The sequence below is a fragment of the Amblyomma maculatum genome, chromosome 6 (genome assembly GCF_055883805.1).
Source record: "Amblyomma maculatum isolate TAMU_Amacu chromosome 6, ASM5588380v1, whole genome shotgun sequence".
Taxonomy (NCBI): Eukaryota; Metazoa; Arthropoda; class Arachnida; order Ixodida; family Ixodidae; genus Amblyomma; species Amblyomma maculatum.
The window spans coordinates 112,750,536-112,766,156 of NC_139349.1; the positions used below are offsets into that span (position 1 = coordinate 112,750,536).

General features: G+C 45.9%; 1 protein-coding gene across 2 annotated transcripts in view; it reads right to left on the reverse strand.

The window, feature by feature from the left end:
- LOC146186613 (irregular chiasm C-roughest protein-like) overlaps nt 1-15,621 on the reverse strand; it is a 354,131-nt gene that overhangs the window by 241,958 nt on the left and 96,552 nt on the right. For both annotated transcript variants that reach the window (XM_084607354.1, XM_084607353.1), the window contains exon 3: nt 4,375-4,418. The gene's annotated coding sequence lies outside the window, so the exon portion shown is untranslated. The remainder of the gene's footprint in view (nt 1-4,374; nt 4,419-15,621) is intronic.

The following is a 15,621-nucleotide window of genomic DNA, read 5'->3' on the forward strand; positions in this document are numbered from 1 at the left end:
TGAGCTCAGCTGCGTTGGACATATTGGGAACACGCATTGACGTCGCAGGACGCCTAATGCTCCGCGAAGCGCGCCGAGATACGCGTGTTCGATTGAGCACACAATGAAGCCGGTCTTTTCTCGTTTGTTCGCTTATGTGCTGTGACGGTAAGTAAGGAAGAGATCGCTATTTTGCGATCAAATTTAAGAAACACTCGACGTTCCTGCTAGTCACATTGGCTGCATTTGGAGTGCAGCGCTGAAGGTAGCACGCCATAATGATTAAGTATACGCCTACGAAAAAAAAAAATAAAAACTTCTTTAATCACGCACTCCGTGTATTCAACTTGTGCCGCCGAATTTTTGAATACATCAAACTTTGAAGCTTGTGCAGCTATTTGCTTATGACGCACGGTTATATAATATAGTATAATATAATATAATATAATATAATATAATATAATATAATATAATATAATATAATATAATATAATATAATATAATATAATATAATATAATATAATATAATATAATATAATATAATATAATATAATATAATATAATATAATATAATATAATATAATATAATATAATATAATATAATATAATATAATATAATATAATATAATATACTCGTTCCATAGAGATCTTCTTCATCAAAAACATTAAACTAGTGAGAATGTGCTCCCATTTCGTATTCACTATCCTGACCCACCTTGCACTAGCCCCCTTGCCTTTCTCCTTTTTTTCTTTATCGGTCCAATAATTTATTCTTATAGGTACCCTAATAAGATATTTCGGTTCGGTACTGCCTTCCTGTCGTTGTTGGCCAATAACGGTTCTCAAGGCAACGAAAGCTAAGGGGCTGTACTGTACGACTGAACGTGACATGCCGATATAGGTACAGTACAAACACCTTGGCGAACGCATTTTACAACAATTGTTTTCTTATTATTTGTATTTTCGCCTTTTCGTTACGGGAAGCTACACGTTCTGACGTCATAGCTTTAGAAAGAAAATTTGATAGATTCTCCGGTAACAGAACTATGTCTGGGAAACAAGGCGGATAGGCAAACATTAGTTAATTGAAAACTATCACCTCTGGTCACAGGTTCGCGGATCTCCGTTGTTTACTTTGATCACCAGAGCTTAACGGCACGGCCAAGCAAAAAAATACCGGGTAAGAAAACAGGCCCTGGTTAAGTGGACACCTAGCTGACGCACTAAGCAGCTATTTGAGCCGTGCAATGTGAAAACTGAAACAGACTTACAAAAAAGAGCCGATTTCTGCACGAACAACGGCTGCACAAACAACGCCTGCACGCGCTCGCTGCGGCGTACCTTTCACTGAGGGAAATGAGGTGTTATTCTAAGAAAACGAATTCCAACGTTATATCTGCAGCGAGAGAAGCGCTGTGTCTTGCGCAAAGTTGGAACCCCGAAGAAAGAGAGAGAGAGAAGGGGGGGGGGGGGGGGGGGGGTAAGCCGGCCGTCCTCTTCGAGGACGAGACACGCGACGTGTCTATTCGAGCGCGATATGGCAAATTCCCGAACAAACAACACTTCTCTACCTAGCGCGGCGAGAGGACGACACGACTTAGAAGCGCATATATATAGACGGACTGTAAGAGACAAAGCCGTCAAAATGCCAAGCGCTGCTCTGACTAGCGCACACCCACACACACACACAGACACACACGCATACAGATTCATCCTAAAAAAAAGTATAAACGCGTAAAACGCTTGACGGCAATGCAGGCTGGTTCGTTCCTCGCGCGCCTTCGAACTAGTGGCAGCCGTAGCGCGACGATGACTATGGGACGGTGGTGCGCGCGCTGCCGGAAATGTTTTTCCTGCAAGACGCGCCGCCGTTTTCCCAAGAAGGATTTGCTGCCATTCACGCACGCGTGCCCGAAGACGCGCCAGTGCAGCGAGCGACAGCCTGTTTACCCGGGGCCGAGCTTTTTAAGCGAGAGAAAAAAAGGATAAAGCCCTTTAGGTGACTTCCGCAAATCGTAACGACAAACGGTCTTCAAGATACGAAGAAAGAGAACGTGCGCGCCCGCGTTCGCTATTATGATTCCCGAAAAACGCAGCCGCGATGCTCGCTGTATTCAGCGGTCTCTTCTTTCTTACTTTCGAAAAACAAAATAGAAATTAGGGCAAAAACTTATTCAGGAGAAACCTCTCGCGTCTGAATTCCTCTGACGCTTTCCCCATTTACTAACGCAAAGTCGACCACGAAAGCTGTTTGCTGCTCAAATGGGTTTAGAAGTAAGCAAAGAGAGCATTGACGCGAAGCGAACATATACCTGACACTTATAGAGAGAGATATTCGCGTCAAGAGCGTCTCGCTTCACAGTGAAAGCGGCGTGATCGGAATATCATGCGTCGGGCGTTAGGCGCCCGAGCCGCAAACTGGAGGCAGTGTTTTTCAAGGAGGTCTATACAGCCGCAGGATAGGTTACAACAGCGGATAATTAAAAGTTTCGTCATCAGCGAGTCAAAAGATTTAATCACAGAGGAACTGTTGTTCAGTTGTTTGCTTGCGAGCAAAACAAAACGTGCGTAGTTTTAGAGAACTAAAGCGCGCCAACGCTTTTTTCTCTTGCTATTGAAGGCGTGTCGGCGGCGGTGGCGACGACAAAGAGCGACTCGATAAACCTCTTCATGGCTCCCTACACAGGCAGCGCCTTGCTATAGGAGACATAGTATAGCGCGCCACTTGGACGTCTCGAAGAAGTCTTTCGCCAGAGCCGGCTTTCGTATACACTTCCCGTTATTTCCTCCACTCGGCGGTGCTGAAGGAAGCGAGTAGCCTTCTTCCGCCCGACGCTGCCCTCAGTTCCGGTTCCGTTTTTCTTCTTCGTTTCCTTTTCTTTTCTTTTTTTTTTCTTTTTTTTTTTTGCGCATCTCGGACTTCTGTTCTCTTGCTGTCCAACAAGGTGGTTAAGGTTACTTTTGTTTTTGTTTTTTCTCCTTTTTAACTCTTTATCTTTCGCCGGAGTAACGGAAATCCAACTTCTCCAGTGGGGGCAAGCAAGGAGTTGGAAAAAAAAAAAATCTTGCCAGCCTGTTATTTCTTCAGCTCGTTTTGCCACGCACCAGGAGTCTGCCGCAAAACAAAGACGACGAAGGAGAGAACTAAAAGAGAAGCCAGGACTGCACACAGTCAGAGGCCGCTATACCACAGCACGCCCGAAGGCACGCCAGAGGCAGCTCTTCGAGAAGTTCCCATTAAAGGCTTTGTCACTCCCGGTGCGCTTGCCAAAAACAGAGCTCGCCCTCCGTCCCCAGTGCTTCTCTCGTGACTTCTCTATATTTACAACAATAACAGCATCGCAAGAAGAAGTAGTAGCGACTAGAGCAGCTTCGCTGATAGTGTGCTTCGAGAGACACTGTTGCCGAGACACTATGCTGATAGGGCATCAGGGTCTTTACATTTAGCTGCTTCGGGTTCGCGATCTGTGTTACCAATGAGAATAGGCGAAAACACATAACAGTGGTGCACCAGCTACAAAGCTTCCATTGTAGTCACGATGGAACAGTCGTGCAGGTCTCGACTACCGCAGCACTCAAAAAGCGTAATACCTTTGATAAGCCTGTGAAGCATTATTATCCCTGCGAAAACAGTTTGAATGCGTTTACCCTGAAAAGCTGGTACCAAGGAAGTCAACGGAATAGCGTGTTGGTATACTAACGCCTTAGGTGTTTTAATGAAAGTTAGTTTTTGAAGAAATAGAAGGCACAGTAACACTTTCAGATCATCTCCTCCTCCCTAAACCGCACCTCGAAGGAAGGGAGGGAATGGGAATAAAGGAATAAAAGATAGAGATGCCATAGTGGAAGACTCCGCAATAGTTTCGACCAACTGGGGATTTTTAAGATGCGCTAACGTCTAACAGTCCACGGACACTGGCAGCGCACAGCGCACAAGCATTGTTATGTTCGCAGGGAAGGCACACTAGGTATGCACCCCATGGACATGTTGTATGCGTTCTGGAGTGTTTCATTTAGTACGTTTGTCTTAATAATACTTGCTAGGAGGCTAGTTAACGCATGTTCCTTCGAAAAAGATGTAGGACCAAAACGGGCGACACTCCGAAAGAGACAAACAGAACAGGCGCAGGACAGGATGCGCCTGTCCTGTTTGTCTCTTTCTGAGGGTCGCCCGTTTTGGCACTACATCTTTTTCAAAGTAGTGTATTTGTGTTTTCTCTATATATGCCTAGTTAGCGCTTCAACGTAACATTTCGCAGTGTTCACAAAAAACCGCGGGAACGTTTTTTTTTTCTTTGCTTTCAAAAATAAAGGCATACACCGTAAGCTATCAAAGAAAAAAAACTCCACTGCAAAACGTTACAGAGTAGGCTTTAACAAGAGGCAAACACTCACCGCACGAAATGAAGGGCGCCTGCTGTCCCCACGGAAGGTGAAATCTGAAACGAGATAGAAATTATGGAAAAAAACGTTGTAATACTTTTGTAACTACGTACAATGCGTAAGAGGTACGCGTAATAAACGTAGAAAGTTTACATTTTTTTATCACGTTCCACAGATAAGGACTCATTGTTTCGCTTCCTAACGTGACACAAGAATGGCCTTTGACTACAAAACATCATTTCCATTCAACATGCCGGCCGTGTGGTTAATCATAACAACCCTGAATGCGTGAATGCATGGCTACATATATTGTAGGTTCATAATCACCATTATTCCAATTACATCCCCCGCTTGAAGATGCATATTTGTCGTCAGTTAACACCATCCCGGCAGGTCACAGCCACCTTATTTCCTAAATATTATTGAGCGTTTCGCATGCTTTCTTTATGTGGTTGCTATTATATATTTACTTTTACATGCTAATTAACCAAAAATGAAGCTATCAAAAACCAACAAATATTTTACTACCCGGCGAGCGGTTCAAAATTTCCAGTCGAGATATTCGCGGAGCAACGTTCGCCAGAGCACCACATTAAGAAAAAAGGGAACTGAGTCCAGCATTTTCATCTGCGTTAAGTGCACGCTTTTGTTGTGTGGCATAGAACAACCAACCCTGTTTGGACGCAACAAGACAGCCCCTTAGATGACGCTCTTTAAACATACAAGCAAGAAAAGACGCGCAGTGCGACGTTTCAAAAGTCACGCGTCGCACGCCCATCCTCCTCGGCACAGCCCCGCTGGCAGAGTGCGCGACCATTGAAGCGAGCGCTCAGAGCACATTCTCTCTTCTCTTCCTCGGTGCCATGGACGCGGGAAACAATGAAGGGACTCGTGCGAAAGAGGCCGCCCAGCATGCTTCGGTCGGGAGATGGGAGAGCCAGTGTGCGGAAACAACCGAACCGAAGTTCGTGACGCGTAATCTCGGAGAAAAAGAAACTTTACTGAAGGGTGCCAGGCGGGCGGGCCCCATATGCCACGATGTCGCTCCCCAACAGATAATAAAAAAAAAGAAGTCACCTCTCCTCCCTGACTTTTCCCGACTCTCATCCTTCCCCAAACCTCCTCACCTGTTCTTCTCCTTTCTCCATCATAAATCAGGAAACGATGACGCGCGGTCGAAACTCCCGTGCCCAAGCTTGGTTGCTCTGGGTGTCCCTAAGCCATTTTACGAGTTTCTTGCCTTTTATTTTTTTTTTATGTTCAGTACCTTGTTCGAGGGCAAGCCGGCGACATATTTGGTGGCAGGGACGACGAAGCCTCTCTATATGGAAACAAGCTTTCCGCCAGCTGGACACACCCGAAGCGAGCAAAGATTGGAGAAGAATGGCGCTTCGACGAAGAAGGGCAAAAAAAAAAAAATAATAACAATAGCCGCTACGCGGCGACGCGACGAGAGCGCATCGCAATGTGCCCTGGGAATGTAGGAGGAAACACACGAAAAAAGGGCTGCTCTTTGTCCTTCTATCGTTTGAAGTCAGCGCGCGACATGATTTCAGGAAATGGGTCGGCGCGTGCTCGCGTAGCTTAATGCCTTACTATACGATCGCCAGGCTCCGTAAAGGAAAAGTTAGTGTTCCCAGTAATCCTGCGCATTGTTTAAATGTGAGTTTCATGTATTGCATTGAACTCTGCGCAGGTGTTCCTGCGTAGTGGCTACAAAAATTGCATCTAATAGACGACGCGAAAAATTTATCGTCACAGTAATTTACGACTTCATTCCACTTCATGCATTTTGCTTTCCCCCATTCTAATAAAGCAATGCCATCCCTCCACTACCAATGGGACTTGCCTTATGCACTAGGAGTGAGGGTATGAAATGGGATTGAGGAGAAAATAATTGTTATATATATCATTTAGGCCCGGACTAGCGTTTTATCACTGTCACAGCGATTAACAAACAAGTACGCATGCCTATCCGCACCCACTGCATGGCGTTGGAAGTGAGGCTAAGATTACTCACAGCTTCACGTCTTATGTACACTTGCCGGGGCGCCGACGGCGTATGTGCAAAACGAAACGACCTGCATAAGCATTCAGCGGAGCCAGGCGCGGTTATACTATTCACGGCTGGCTCTCTACTCCACCCGCAAACCTAATGGTCGCAAAAACTTTGCGTGGTCACACCTCCCTTTACGGATGGAAACCAAAAACACCTACGCGTACCCAGAGACAGACGGACAGACAGAGCCGTCAGCTAGAAACGACGGTCCCAGTACGGCGGGGAATAATTAATGACCAACATTTTCACGAGCAAGACGCCTCTACCGAAACCGAGAGGGGGGTGTTCCTGGGTTTCCGTCCTCCCGTTTTTCGTTTCTCTTTGCCGCCTTTCCAGCGGCATCGCTTTCACAGCCTCGTTAGCACATTCGCGCAGACCCAGGTCTTGCTTGCGCTGAGGCGGTGTTGAAATGGGCGAGGAGGCCCGTGTTGAGGCCACAAATAGCGCGCCGGTGCAATGAAAACGAGCATTACAGAGCTCGCGCCGGAATGTCTGTCATAATGACCGGTGCCGAATGAATAAGTAAGCACGGAAACGACGTGTTGAGTACGCGCCACGGGCCCGGTAGAGTTATTTCTAAGCGCACATCGCTAAAATAGAAACTGAAACTCGGAGGTATATGTAAGGTGGAGCCTCGCAAGATTTGAACAGAAGCTAAGCGAAGAAGGCTCTGGTGCGGAAGATGATTTCTTTTTTTGCCGTAAACTCAATCTGCTGAAGAAGTGAAAGAGATAACTTTGCGTCATAATTTCTTCGCGATAAAAATGTGGTCCTTGCTGATTTTATAAATCTGGCCAAGTGTCTACGGCGAAGAACGCAGAACAAATTTTTAAAGAATGATGAACTTCAAGGAGTGCTTACGACCAACCCGTAAAACTTGAAAACGACGAGAAGTATAAATTAAGACCCGCGCACGTATGTGCGCGATGTCCTTCGGGATAGGAGCTCCATTTCTTAACTTGTAACGAAAAAAAAAAAGTTTAAGTTCTACAAATCTGCACACTCTTTCACCGTCTTCTGTCTACAGTAGTTAGCAAGACTGAGTTAGGCTTTAGGCCGTTAAATGTGTAGTGAATAATCTCTGGACGTTCAGTTCACTGACTTATTTGAAATGCAGCTTTCAGTCGCAGTTATCGTAAGCTTCTCGACAAGAATGCGAGTACCCTCCTGGATAGCGCAGCTTTAGCAGTGAATGCTTTGCTAGGGCGGCACTGAAACGGCTCAGCTTAGTTAGCCCCTCGACCCAGACAGTGTAGCTGCTCTACCAGACACTTACACGATAAGCTTAGTCACTCTTGCACAAGTTGATAAAACGTGCACCTGTATCCTTCTTTACAATTTGCTGGTATTGATTCCAACCAACCTTAGCAGCTAGGAGACACTCAGAGCGACGAGGAGCCGCATGTACGCGTGTAATGTAGAGATCATGCATAGCCTTGATAACTGAAATGTATTTATATAAATGAAAAACAAAAGACGCACGTAATTAAACAACACTCTTCTTTGAGGTGCGTACACATATGCCCGATGCACAATATGGTTTGGCAGGATAACATTGTTGGGCTGGCAGTACATGTAATCTGCCCTCCTTGCCTGTGTGAATTCGATGTCATCGCAGCAGTCGGAGATACTGCTACGCAAGCGCAGAGAAAGGGGTTCTGCACTGAAGCATGCTTTCAGGTCAAGGAGCGAGGTAAGGGAGCATTAAGGTAGCTTTGTTCCTGCCTCAATGTAGTGGCGCTCTAAGGGAGTCCTCCCTATTAGTCTCTGATAAGGCGTATTTAAAAATTGCCCAAAGAAGACGAGCCATCACCAAGGCATCCTCATTGACGCCTGGGGCGTTTTAAACTATGAACTTTTGAAGCTAAAAGGAGGTGACGGAAAATCGGAAGCCGATCCATAAAAGCGCCTCGCAACAAGTAAATGTTTATGGATAGCTCGAGCCCATCATTTCGGCATTCCATAGCGCGTTAGAGAATGACAATATCGCCAATCAGATGCGGTAGTCGATAGTCCAGATATTTAGGAATTGGTTTTTGATCATCATCATCATCATCATCATCATCATCAGCATCGTCGTCATCATCATCATCATCAGCCTGATTATACCCACTGCAGGGCGAAGGCCTCTCCCATATTTCTCCATTTAACCCGGTTCTGTGCTAGCTGCATCCACTTGAACCCTGCGAACTTCTTAATCTCATCCGCCCACCTAACTTTCTGCCGCCCCCTGCTACGCTTTCCTTCCCTTGGAATCCAGTTTGTTACCCTCAGCGACCATCGGTTATCCTCTCTTCGCACTACATGTCCTGCCCATGCCCAATTCTTCTTCTTAATTTCCACTAGAATGTCGGTAACCTGTTATTTCTCTGACCCACTCTGCACGCTTCCTGTCTCTTAATGTTACCCCTACCATTTTTCGTTCCATGGCCCTCTGGGTTGTCCTCAGCTTAAGCATAACTCTCTTGGTTAACCTCCACGTTTCAGCCCCATAGGTGAGTACAGGTAAGATGCAACTGTTATATACTTTCCTCTTTAGCGATACCGGTAAGCTGCTAGTCATAATCTGTGAGTGCTTGCCAAATGCGCTCCATCCCAATCTTATTCTTCTTGTTATTTCTTTTTCATGGTCCGGATCTGCGGTTACTACCTGTCCTAAGTAGATATATTCGCCTACTACTTCCAGTACTTCGCTACCTAATGGTTTTTGATATTCTGAGCCAAAGTGAGACCATTAGTCTGGCCACTAAATACGTGTTTAAAAGTAGCGTTGTTTCCGCCAAACCAAAACTTTGCTAAACTGGAGAGACAAAAGTAGGCCTTGCCGCTGCATCGTGTACAAAAAAAAAGTACGCACCCGAATTACATTAAATGTTTTGATTCGTTATCTGATTCTTCATTAGTTGAATGCAGTGAAAAGACGAGCTGTGAACGGGTAAACAAAAAAAAAATGCCCTTGTACGAAAAAAGAGAGAAGCCAAGAAAGGAAGGCATGACATTTCTTCTAGTCTTCCTTCTGAAGAGCTAAGCAAAACCAGGCGACTTGAAGCTTGCAGCAACAGACGCTCGAGTTGCAAGAGCAGCGTGGGATTGCTATTCGGTTAGCGAAAGAAAATGCGCATTAATATGCGGGCCAGGCAACAAGAGAGCGTTCCTCCCGCGAGCCCGGTGTTGCGGGCTCGCTCGGTGTCACCGGCTTGCCTCACCGCCCAAGAAGGCAGAATTAAATTATTGAGCTCAACCTGCAAAGCGCAGCAGCCCGCGAAAGCAAAGAGAGCTGCGGGACAGGAGGCGGAAGACCTTGGCGTCATTCCGGTGACAAAATTAATAATTTTGCCATCACCGTCACTCTAAGTGACGTGACGCTCGGCGGCGTCCTGCTCCGGCTGAGGTAACGTCGGACGATGCATAATTAAACGCACACCGGTCTTGCTGGCTTTGTGCACGTCGCCTCCGGTATTACGCGCGCCAGTGGCTGAAAACGGGCTGAGAGAGAGAGAGGTGGGAGGAGGTGTTGTCCGCGTCGTCTCGTCTGGTGAGAAGGACACGGATTTAATGGGAACGGGAAGGGAGGTACAATGCCGCTTTGCTTATGGGAGGGCTGTGATTGTTCTGCTTCCGACGGCACTGCCCATGGTGGCCTTGGCATTGTGACGTAAAGGTATGCGTGTAATAATATTTGGCCTGCTCGGAACAGCAGAGAAGGTGAGAAAGAAGTTTACCGTAGATTCGTTCGCTCTCGTTTAAGAACGCAAAGCTGTGATCTCTGCTAATATAAGCAAGCAAGCATACAGTGAGTAAAAAGTTGATCCGTATGCCTGGCTACTGTTGAGTTATGCAGCGAAGCTGATAATGCCAATTCAGAGCTTTTACGTTCATGGATTTCCGAACGGTTAAAATATTTCTTAGCGACATAAGTCCAGGGATTTCAAATGCGAGCGGCGCGGAAACAAACACGACTTTGAGTATGGAGCGAGTGAGTGAAAAACGTTTATTTTCTGATACGGCGATTACATGTTGCAACCAGCTTAGCAGCATGACAAATTTTGGCAAAACCTTTGTGGAGACAGAGCATTAAGTTGTGCCCAGGTTTTGTGCAGTGATGCACCAGTATGCCTCAAAACCTGGCCCAAAATATTTAACAAGAAAATTGAGAACGGACTGTGGTGTGCGGACTTTTAACAAAAACCTGATTGCTCTCACTAAGGATGAAGAGAAGATAGATCTTCAATGGAAGAAACACCATCCGAAGAGACGCATTCCGTCATAAAACCAATTCGCATCAGTATTCTGCGACGCGCGATAATGTCCTCAAGCTAGTGCATACGGTGCGTGGAAGACGTTTCAAGACAGAATGGAGAGGACTATTTGCATACCCTGTAGCCTTTAAGAACATTTTCTTTTAACATAACGTCCAAAGACTGTTTACACAAGGTATATAGACTGTTTACAGAAGTTATTGCGAGGCCTTTCGAGAACTGCGCGGCACACCAAGACACGCGCGGTATACGCGAGTGTTGCCAAGCTCGTCGGCTGCGCTACTTTTACCAAGTTGAATTGTAAAAAATAACATAACCGAAACGTGAGCCCAAACGTGTTCAGGGATCTCAATAGTAGTAGTCGTGCTCGCAATTTTTATCGCATTAGCTTTGATCGATAGACTACTGCTGCCTGTGCTGCGTTTGGAATGAAGGCAGGATCGATGGCGGTTAGCAATGGAAGCCTTAAAGGACCGGTGACAGCAAAAGTAAAAGGAAAACTAGTGAAACGAGTTGTCCTCAACGAAATTAGAGAATGGCTGATTCAGACACTGTGGAACAAAATAGTCAGCCACCGTTACGGACGAAAGCACTCAGGTAAAAAAGGAAGCTTTGTAAGCGATTATAAATATTATAAATATTATAAATATTCGATTATAGATATTGCGATATAGCACAATATGAAAGAAGGAAAAACTACGCAGAATAAATAAAATGATCCCGATTATCCGATAGTTCAATAATATTTATTACCAGGTGTTATCGATCATAACCGTACATAGTAAGAGGAAACGAAATCTAACTGCTCTTATAACGTATTTTTTAAGGCAGAACAATAATTCGTGTAAAAAAGAGCTCATAAGCTGACAAAAAAAGAGAAACACGTCGCAATGGTTAACCTTCTCCCAATATCGACCTTAGCTAGCACCGGGATTCTATTAATTACCCGTGCACTTACTGACGCTTTTCTTGTTATTTATTGCGAAGGCTATATCAAGGTGCCGCTATGAACGCGAGTTTTAATCTCTGATCCGCGATGAATTCTTGCCCACATTAAGCGATTCGCCTATTCCAAAACTAAAAGGAGACGAATGCAATAAGGAAAGGGAGAAAACGATTCTTCACCTTCGGCAACCATGCATTTCCATCTCACCATGGATGGTTGCAGGCACATAAATACGTGTCTCTTCCGAGACATTCATTTCTCCATTGCTGACAGCCGCGGTATCTCACCTCTGCGGAGACGGGGGCGGTACCATCGCTGAAAGCTGCTGTCCTCGATTGTGGAGAACAAAAGAACGTCTCATCCACCTTCTCCTCAGCCTATTTCCATTCTCTCCCTCTCTTCAGTTCAGCGTGGATGTATTTTTTTTTTCTTTTCATTTAAGCGCGTTTTCCCGGGTGTCACACACTCCTCCCTTTACAATTCAAATCGTTGTCTTTGGTAGCGACGTGCTAAAAGATTGAGAAAAGAAAAAGATCAAACCGCGCGTCTCTTTCGATTCTCGACCGTCCTCACTGGAAACTCGGAAAGATTCTTTTTGACAACTGGCCCGGTGCCATCTGTTCAAACGATTTCCTTTTCATCTCATGCCTCTTGTTCCGACGTCACAGATTATATATTTTATTAGCTTCGGCAAGCGCGATGCTATTCCGACATTCCTCGCCTGTTCTCCTGTCGAGGCCATCTTTTTATTGGCCGCAAATCGCGGTCGGTCTGATTGTTTTCCCAAGGGCCAGACGTTTCTCGGCGATTCGGCTTCTGACTCGGATGAATATTTGAAAGAAGCGGCGCCGAGCTTTGTGAGAACGAAGATAGGAATGCAGGCACAAATGACAAAGAAAGACATTATTCTGTAGCCGATGACAAATCCCGTGGTAGACGTTTCGACTCCGATAATAATTAAACAGGAAGCCTGAGTGGAAAAAAAAAATCCTAAAATACGTAACACAAAAAAAGGCTGCAAGAGTCGCTATTGATAATGCTGCGAAATGCAAATCAGCTTGGAAGACATAAACGCAAGAGCTCAATTAACTTATAATGCGACGTAGTGCAAGCGTAGATGCACTCCGAGAGTGGAGAATGAAGATTGAATTGTTTTATTTCAAAATAATACGATAAGCGGGCCTAATTATGGACAGTCTAGACTTTGATTCTTAGAACTTGAAGCCGCGAGGTTTACACCTCCGGGTATAGAATTTGATCTTCTTTAATACATCAATAGCAATCAAAGATTAAAGACAATGCAACCTTCTGTTATCGTGGTAAGCAGCTTACTTAACGCCTTAAACGCAAGATATGAAGGAAAAATAAAAGCAACGTGTCATATCATAAGGTACAACATATAGGCAACGGTGAAGTGAAATGGGGTGAATCCCAATAGGAAAAGTGCATCCAGGGTCTCGTCCTTCGACCGGCATTAAAAAAGTGCCCATTCCACTTGGTAGTGCTCTAGTTAGACGCCTGTGAACCAAGCTAATTGGATGAGCTTATTTTTTGTCGGCAATATTTGTCCTTGAAGTTAGGAAACACGTCCAACCATTCAGCCCATGTAGTCAGCAGAAAAGCGCTCGTAACCCGCCTTCTGAGAATCTGTAGCGCAGTCATACTCCTTCCGACTTCTTGCAGAAAGGTCGTGTCGGGTTCACTACTCGATAGTGTGATTTGTCTTTGTACGCTGCGCCGCCAACCCATCAGTACTGCTTTGCTTATTTCGACTTCCGATTTCTCGCCAGTGTTGACTTTGCTCTTCTCGAATCCTCGAATTCATTGCGGCCTTTGTTCCAGGAGAAACACGAGAGGTTGAGCAACAAAGAAGTACGCCGCGGCAGGCTGTGAGAGGGAAGGATCCTTATAGACTACGCCTTCTTCAATCAACGTGACGGTAGCAAGCGTGTTCGAAACGTTTCCGAGAAGCAGCAGCACTGACCGCTACAGCTTCCTTTCTTCTTGCTTTAGCCTTTCTTGTTCTTTGTCCGATGCAAATCCCTTACTTCCTAAAGCTTTGTGGCACGTTTAGTTGGTCTTTACTTTAGCAGTGCGGTAAGAAGGAAAACAAAGAACCCACGAAAACGTTGACTACAAGAGAATGAGAGAAAAAAGAAAGAACATGGTGAAATATAGCGAGAATGAGATAAGTGTGAAGCTGAGTTCGGAAGGCCCGGGAAAACGAAAACCCGAAACCGGCTTTTTTTTTTTTTTTTTTTTTTTCCTTTTGCCACAGCCTATTTCACGAGGAGAGACAGTAAGCACATTATCGCGGTAACTAACGAAACAAACCAGCAGAACGTGTGAAAAATTATTGCTCTCTACGAGAAACAACAAACAACATGAGCGAGGAACGGGAGCACCGGGTACAGGCTTCTCTCTCCAGCAGCCGAGTGGGGCTCGATATAGAGCAGCGGCTCGACAACGTGTGAGCACAGGAGATGAAGCCGGCTAGCCAACGATGGCGGCAGCCGTGGCATGCTCTCTCTTCATCTTGCGGGTCGGCACGCACGTGATCGAGACGTGGGGGAATTCCTGAGAGAGCGGCAGCAGCTAGATTACCCTTCCGCGAGCATGCCCGCAGCAACGGCCCAGCGATATCGGGAGGGAGGAGAAAACTTTTTTCCGCGCCAACAAACAGCGCGCGTGCGAGTGCGCGGCTACCGATCATGCCGCCAGGCAACCCCTTGACGTCAACCTCCTCCCCTTCTCTTTCCCACCCCTCTTCCCTCCCTCACTTTCCTTCTCAGCGACGCTTTCTTGCTTCCAGAGTTGTCTACGCTTGGCGGGAATGGTTAGGGATAGGGCGGATGTGAAGGTGGACGTGAAGGCAGGGCGGAGAGGGAAACGTGTGACTCGAGCTTTCGCCGAGGAATCCGCGTTGTCGCGGGATTCGGGTCGCGCGGAATTAGTGCGGCCCTCCGTAATAAACGTGTCGCGTGTCCGCTTGCGCGCGTGGTCGCAATCTGTAGCTGTCGAGCTGCGAACGGGAGCTGGCCCCGTGCGCGGAGTCCGGGGCGAGCACGAAAAATTGCCCGAAGGCTGTGGCGTCTTCGCGTGACCGCGCTCGGGACTCGTTTCGAATTCCTTCCTAGCCTGGAGTTCATAACCGGTCTTGCGAAGCTTTGAGTACACGCTCAGGCGTCCATACGTACAAGTAGAAGCAACATTAAAGGGAACATGCTACTAGCAGGCCGCCAGGCACTGTGTGGAGAATATCCTTTTTTTATTTCTCTCTCTCTCTCTCTCTCCGAATTGGCTACCTTAGAAAAAGAATAAGTGCAGTGCCAGCAAGTCTAAGTTTTATGCTGAACTAAAAATTAATTATACTAGCGCGAAATAATCAACTGAGCGCATGCCATGTGCTTTGTGTAAACGGAGCGCTCAGAGTTCAAATAAACCAGCTAGAATCCTTAGCTTTACGTTTTTTTTCTTCGGAGGTCAGTAGTGCGCATACTGAAACGTGTTTGCGTCAAGACAGGACTCTACTGTGTGTCCCTCACGGCCTGAGTCGCTTTGGGACGTCATACTCCGTAGGCCAAACCTATAAAGAAATGGCAATGCGATGAGAATCTTAACGTGACGTGTAGACAGAGCATATATAGCACCTCATAAAAAAAAAAGAAAAAGAAGAGCAGTCTATCTCTGTAGTGAACGTCAGTAGGGAAAGCATTCATTCATTCACCACAAAATTGTGACTGTTAAGTGCTATACAGTTTTTGCAGAGTGATTAGATACGAAGGTCGTCTCTCTGTCTCTCTCTCTCATGCACAAACATTGCAGCATTTCGATTAAAATTGTGTATGCTTTTTCTTTATTTCAAATATGGTCTGGGTAAGACGGTGTCTTCATTTCAAGACAACCGGAACGTCACTCAAAAGTTTGTAGGCGTCAAATCTAGCTTATCTCGTCGCTTTACTTTAGCAGCAGTGAGCTCTGCTTCCACCATACAA